At 55.3% G+C, this 7,070-nt stretch overlaps 1 pseudogene; it reads left to right on the forward strand.

The window, feature by feature from the left end:
- Positions 1 to 3,589: 3,589 nt before the first annotated feature.
- LOC128901448 (olfactory receptor 14C36-like) lies at positions 3,590 to 4,552 on the forward strand (annotated as a pseudogene).
- Positions 4,553 to 7,070: the final 2,518 nt, after the last annotated feature.

Consider the following 7,070-nt stretch of genomic DNA (forward strand, 5'->3'; position numbering starts at 1 on the left):
AGTGGTGCCCGGGGACAGGCCAAGAGGTAATAGGCACGAACTTGAACATAGAAAGTTCCACCTAAACATGAGGAGGAACTTCTTTCCTTTGAGGGTGGCAGAGCCCTGGCAGAGGCTGCCCAGAGAGGTGGTGGAGTCTCCAACTCTGGAGACATTCAAACCACCTGGACGCGTTCCTGTGCCACCTGCTCTGGGCGACCCTGCTCTGGCAGGGGTTTGGACTAGATGATCTCCAGAGGGCCCTTCCCACCCCTGTCGTTCTGTGATTGTGTGATTCTGTGAAATCCTCCTCCTTATTGATGCGGAGGTCACTTCATGGAGGCCTTTGCTCTGACGTCACCTTTGCCACAGCAATGTTTCTGTTTGGCCCATTTGGCATGAGGTGGGAGAGGAAGGAAAAAGCTCCAGTGGTTTCTCAGGCTTTCCCTTCTCCCTTAATGGAAGATGTTGGGGGATGCCAGGTCTTGCCAAAAAGAGAAGCTCAGCTGACTGGGGAGCTGGGACAGTTGTGAAGATTCCCCTTGAGAAACCTGAGTGTGGATTTATGGCCCTGATGTGCTGTGGGCCTAGAGTGGAGAGCTGCATTGGTCAGAAGAGCTTGAGAGAGGAAGAATTCAATGCCAGCTCCCCTGAGCTAGGTCAATAGTCTGGGGAGGCACACAGTCATGGTTTAACCTCACCCGCCACTCGCTCACTCCCCCTCACTGAAATGGAGAATCAGAAGAGGGAAAGTGGGCAAACTGGGTTGAGACAAAGGCAGTTTAATAGGTGAAGGAAAAGCCACGCGTGCGAGCAAAGCAAAATAGGGAATTCATTCACGACTTTCTGCCAGCAGGCAGATGCTCCAGGAAAGCTCCGCCACACAGAATGGTGACTTGGGCAGGCAAACACCATCACTCCAAACACTCCCCTCTTCCTTCTTCTTTCCAAAGCTGTTATTGCTGAGCATGACGTCCTATGGAATGGAATGGAATATCCCTTTGGCCAGCTGGGGTCAGCTGTCCCAGCCGTGTCCCCTCCCAACTCCTCGTGCACCCCCAGCCTACTCCCTGGTGGGGTGGTGTGAGGAGCAGAAAAGGCCTTGGTGCTGTGTAAGCGCTGCTCAGCAATAACGGAAACATCCCTGTCTTATCAACGCTGTTTTCATCACAAATCCAAAACACAGCCCCATACAGGCTACTATGAAGAAATTTCACTCTATCCCAGCTGATTTCGGAACACGCAGACTTCTTTTGTCTAGCTGGAATTCAAAATTCTTTGCAGTCCAGTTGGCACATGACTCCATTTGGCCAGCTGACTATCTCTGTAGGTTTTCCAGAAAATAATGAGGAGGGGTAGGTTTTGTTGTCCTAAATGTGGGACTCTGCTATCATTTCAGCGGGCCAAAGGAATTCCTCACCAGGCAAAAAAATGACGCTCTCAGATGCTGTCCTGCCTCTTGGCATTGCCGCATTGGAGCTTGCAGTGGCCTGCACAGGACCACCTCTGGCACGGGGTGTTGCCATTTGAATAGCTCGCTGCTGGCGCCCACCTCTATTAATTCCCATGGGAGGTGAGACAAGCAGCTCACATGCAGGCACCTATTTTAGGCACACCTGAACGGAGGCAAGAGGAATCCCACCCGCTGAGGGCTTGTGGCAGGCATGGGAGGGCGCTGAGTCCTCTTCTAGCCCCAGGACTGCAAACCCAGGTTGAGATACCACTCAGTTGAATCCCTTGTCTCAGCAGGACTGAAGGAGATCTCTGCCTGTCACTGACTAGGTGTCCTGCCTAAAAATGGGACAAGAAATCACGGGTTTTAGACCTAAATCTGACTCTGTAAGAGAAATTATATTCCTGGAAGTAAGTGTCTCTCCCCAGCTGAGGGAGAAAATATCAGTCATTACTTCAGCCCCAGAACACCCAGAGGGAGCCCCAAGGGGACAGAAAAAGTGACACCTGGGGCTGGTGTTCTGCATCTGAGCTGGGCTGGGCTCCTGGGATGGAGGGAGCTCATGGCAAGCGGGCAGCGCTGCAGAGAGACAGCTCTGCCCAGGAGCAGCTCCTCTGCCAAGCGTGGCAGGGCTGGGGTCACAAGAGGAGACAAGTGAGACAGAGAGAGCTTAAAGGCAGCCTGGGGAGGGAGGATGCTGAGAGCTCACCACGGGAGAAATCTTTACGGCCTTTCCCATGGTAAGTCTCTGGCTGCAGGGCAGTGCAGCTGTAGTTCCTGGAGCGATCTCTTAAAGCTGGTATGTCCAATAGCCCGTGGTATCTTCCAGGAAGGCTCTCACAGCTTCTCCAGTGCAGAGGAGGAGGATGTGCTCCAGAGCAGGGCTTCCCTTCTGCACCCTCAGAGGCACAGGGCATGATGGCTGCCTTCTCCTGGGCAGAGTTGGAGGGGTATAAGTGCGGGTTTGCAGCCAGGGGTGCCCAGGGCGGTCCTTCAGAGCAGGGTCCCTGCACCCCCGGGGGCTGTGTGCCGGGGCAGGGACTCTGCCGCCTGCCAGGGTCAGCTCTCAGCCTGCCCAGGGAGCCCCCCACAGCACTGCGGGGAGAAGCCGTGGGTGGAAGGAGTGACCCCCAGCAGGGCAGGGTCATTTTGCTGTCTAGAGGATGCTGTGTGGGTCAGGGCTGCTCACAGGTCCAGATTGCCTCCAGGACATTTGTGAGAAGACGTTCCAAGAGGAAGGTCAAGTCAGAGATTAAAGAACGAAAAACTCTCCTGAGAATGTTCTTTCAGGTTTGTACCACTGGGAAGAGCTGGGGGAGGGAGAGAAATGGAAAAGAAGATCTTCGGTTTGAACACGAGACTGAGACCGAGAGATCAGTAAGTCTGCTGGAAATGTGATAACAGCCCATCACCCGCTCTTCAGTCCCAGACTGCAGCAGCAGCATGCTTACTGGCCATGGTGTGTTTGCTTCTGACCTCCTGCTCTGCACCACGGAACATGAGGGTGCCCCAGCATATGCCCTGCCGCCGGGAGGTTTCTGCAGGGCAGACCTCAGTCTGCAGAGGATGGGGTGGAAAAAGATAAACAGTTCCATGGTCAAACACGGGCAAGCGAGAGGAGTTTGGGGAGTTTGCACTTTGGATGGTGAATCCCCCGTCTCTGTCCAGTTCCTTTCTCAGAGCAACTTCTGAGTGTGCTCATCCTCCAGCTGAGGGAAGCAGGACGGAGCAGCTGGGAACAAGACTGCTGGAGAGACCAGCTCTCCCGAGTGATTCAGACCCAGGCACGTCTGCTCGGAAGAGTAAAACCAGAAAAGAGAAATCCCTCCTAGGGCACTTTTCCAGAGGCAGGCGGCCCCAGTGCTAATGTGCTCTTTTCCTCCAGGTCATGGAGACTATTCCCACAGGGTCACTGCACCCTGGCTCCTGCGCTCAGCCCAGAGTGTCCATCCTCAGTGTCCACCTCAAGGTATATATGGGGCTTTTTTTTCCTGCTTCTGTGTACCAGCTGCTATAGCAAGCAAGAGCTGAAGGGAGGAAGCTGCATGAAGGTCCTCTTGAGAAGAAGAGAGGTGATGTGGGCAGACTCGATGACAAACAGAACAGGTTTTCCTCAGACAAAGCTGCCCTAACTTGTCCATATCGTTTTCTCCTTGGACAGCACCCGAGTCCCAGAGGGACCAAATGTCCAACAGCAGCTCCATCACGGAGTTCCTTCTCTTGGCATTCGCAGAGTCGCGGGAGCTGCAGCTCTTGCACTTCTGGCTCTTCCTGGCCATTTACCTGGCTGCCCTCCTGGGCAACATCCTCATCACCACAGCTGTAGCCTGCGACCACCGCCTCCACACCCCCATGTACTTCTTTCTCCTCAACCTCTCTGTTCTTGATATTGGCTCTATCTTCACCACAGTCCCTCAATCCATGGCCAACTCCCTCTAGGACACCAAGGCAATCTCCTACTCAGGATGTGCTGCCCAGGTCTTCTTTCTATTCTTCTTTTTTGGTGCAGAGTATTCTCTTCTCACCGTCATGGCCTATGACCGCTACGTTGCCATCTGCAGACCCCTGCGCTACGGGACCCTCCTGGGCAGCAGAGCTTGTGTCCACATGGCAGCAGCTGCCTGGGGCAGTGGTTTGCTCCACACTCTGCTGCACACGGCCAGTACATTTTCCCTACCCCTCTGCCAAGGCAATGCCATAAACCAGTTCTTCTGCGAAATATCCCAGATCCTCAAGCTCTCCTGTTCAGATGACTACCTGAGGGAATCTGGGCTTCTTGTGTTTAGTCTTGCCTTTGCTTTTGGATGTTTTGTTTTCATTGTGCTGTCCTACGTGCAGATCTTCAGGGCCGTGCTGAGGATCCCCTCTGAGCAGGGACGGCACAAAGCCTTTTCCATGTGCCTCCCTCACCTGGCCGTCGTCTCCCTGTTCATTAGCAGTTGTATGATTGCCTACCTGAAGCCCCCCTCCGTCTCTTCCCCAGCTCTGGACCTGGTGGTGGCAGTTCTCTACTCGGTGGTGCCTGCAGCAGTGAACCCCCTCATCTACAGCATGAGGAACCAGGAGCTGAAGGATGCCCTGAGCAAACTGATTCAATGGGTTCACCTTCAGCAGCAGTAAGCTGCCCGTCTCTCCTCACAGGGCGTTCCGAATTTGGGCCAGGACAGGCTTATACTTTATTTGGTTTGGCATCTGTGATGATCGGACTCATACAGAAATGTTTGAATTCATTCCATATCTCCAGAGGCATGATCCCGCTTTGCGCTTTAAGCCCGAGGCTTTAGGTAAATGAGTCGTCGCAGTAGCAGACCTGTCTGCCCGTGGCGCAGCTCCGTAATAAAGGGTGTCTCCCCAGTGCAGCGCCTGGAGGTTGGCTTCTTCTTCTGGCTGAAGTCAGGAATAGGTTCCAGGAACTTCCCTCTCCATGGGCTGCTGCAGCGCTTGCTTCTCCATGGGCTCATGGGAAGGGTCAGAGGGAATGAGGGATGGACTCAGCTGCGTCATGTGGGTGTCCAGTGCCCTGGGGATGGGGAACGGGCTCTGAATTGCCTGCTCAGGGCTGTTCCACTTGCAGCAGAGCTGAACGGTAGCTGCCCGGCTTTCTGGAAGGGAACCCGGAGCCCCCAGGAGAGCAGAGGGCATGTACAGGAGCCATGTTCCTGAGGTGGGCCTGACAGAACAAGAGACTGTCCAAGTGATGTTATCCAAAGGTGAAGCACTGTATTTAAGTATCCACAAGCAGACAAGGTCTCTGCCAAGACCAGGAGAGGCAGTGGGGAGCCAGAAAGACCAAGACAAGCACACTGCTGGGCGATTAACGTCTTCCTTAGTAAAAGACCTTGGGTGGGTCAACATGCTCCCTGGCCAACATCCGGAGTCAGAGGGAATGCTTTGTGCTCCTTCCACAGCTGCAGACCTCTGGGAAGTGCTCCCATCTACCCAGAGCTGCTTCCCAGCCTGACCAGCGTGGAGTTACACCATGGCCCAGGGCACCACAACCCCCTTTTGCTGCAGAGTGGCACCACCAGCTCCAGGCCCTGCAGGGAACACGGGGAGGAGAGCAGGAGCAGCAGGAGGTGTGAGGATCAGAGGAGGGATGGGGAGAGGTCAGACAGGAGAGGATCCAGGCTGAGAATTTCCTCACAGAGAAGAATGCTGGTGCTCAGCTAATCCAAGGCAGTGCCAAGGGTTTGGTTACCCTAAAGCATGCTCGTGGTGCAGCGTCAGAAGTGCACGCTGTCCTGGTACACTAGCAGGCCTGGGGAGTAGCTGAAGGATGGGTGTCCCCCGCTCACCATCATCCCTCCTGAAGGGTGGCACCAAAAGGGAGGCTGTGACCCTGTGTCAGGGCTTGCACTGAAGGAAGAATAGACCTAGAAGCCACTTCATTTCACTGCTGTCCTTCAGTCCCTGCTGGACCACTCCATGACCTGGAGACAGCCTCCCTTGCCCAGTCTGCCAGTCCTTATCCCAGAAGTCACCTCCAAACAAGGCTACTCAGCCAGGGCTGAGCTGGAGGACAGGAGTCCAGCTGTGAGCACAGAGTGGACAAGGCCTCTCCCGGGTCATCTGCAGGGCTAGAAGCCTTTGTGTTCCCCACAGGAAAAGGCAGCACGTGGAGGAGAACCTGGGAAACTAAATCCCTATATGCCCATGGACCCTCAAGAAAAGTCCCTCAATGCAAAAAGCCAGCCTGGCTTGATGCCCGCGTGAACAGACAGGAAAACCTTCCACAGGAGCTTCATTCAAGACCCATGTCCCCATACCAGCCAGTTCCAGCCCTCACCTTTCACCACGGCCGTGGGCAGCGCTGATCACGTTTCAACGTGACCATCTCCATCCTCCTGCTGGGCTCAGTGGCTGTATCAGTAGGACAGGCAGTCCTGCCCTGCCCCTGTCCATGCCCAGCCCCTGCAAACCACAGAGCAGGTGCGACTGGAAACCAGCAGCTGGAACACAGCTGAGACTGGGCAGTGCCAGCCCCGCCACTCCTGGCAGCCCCTCTGTAGCCAGAGCAGCTCTCCACGGTCACTAAAGGACTCAACACTGCTTGTGGAGCCAGGTGTCCCTTGGAGGCTTCAGCCACTGGCACTACCTGCTGGGAACTGTGCACCCAGTGCCACGTGTCGGTGCCCTGCACTGCAGCTCATGGTGCCTCCTCTCTCAGGAGAACCACTGGCTGTGTTACTCCCTGACCAGTTGTGCAGAGGAGCTGCTGGAGGTCTTCTCTCTTGAGCCCCATGGCCCCTGGCTCTGCTCTGGTGTCAGCCCGTGGGTACCACCGCAGTTCCTCTGTGCTGGGCTGTGCTGTCCTTTCGTATCTCCACAGGCGCTCCTCTGGGACCGTGCGGGGACCCCCGGTGCATATCATAGAATCATAGAATCATAGGGTGGGAAGGGACCTCTGGAGATCAGCTAGTCCGACCCCTTGCCAGAGCAGGGTCACCCAGAGCAGGTGGCACAGGAACGCGTCCAGGCGGGTTTGGAATGTCTCCAGAGTTGGAGACTCCACCACCTCTCTGGGCAGCCTCTGCCAGGGCTCTGCCACCCTCAAAGGAAAGAAGTTCCTCCTCATGTTTAAGTGGAACTTCCTATGCTCAGGTTTGTGCCCATTACCTCTTGGCCTGTCCCCGGGCAC

Source organism: Rissa tridactyla, chromosome 25, assembly GCF_028500815.1.
Source record: "Rissa tridactyla isolate bRisTri1 chromosome 25, bRisTri1.patW.cur.20221130, whole genome shotgun sequence".
NCBI classification, from domain to species: domain Eukaryota; kingdom Metazoa; phylum Chordata; class Aves; order Charadriiformes; family Laridae; genus Rissa; species Rissa tridactyla.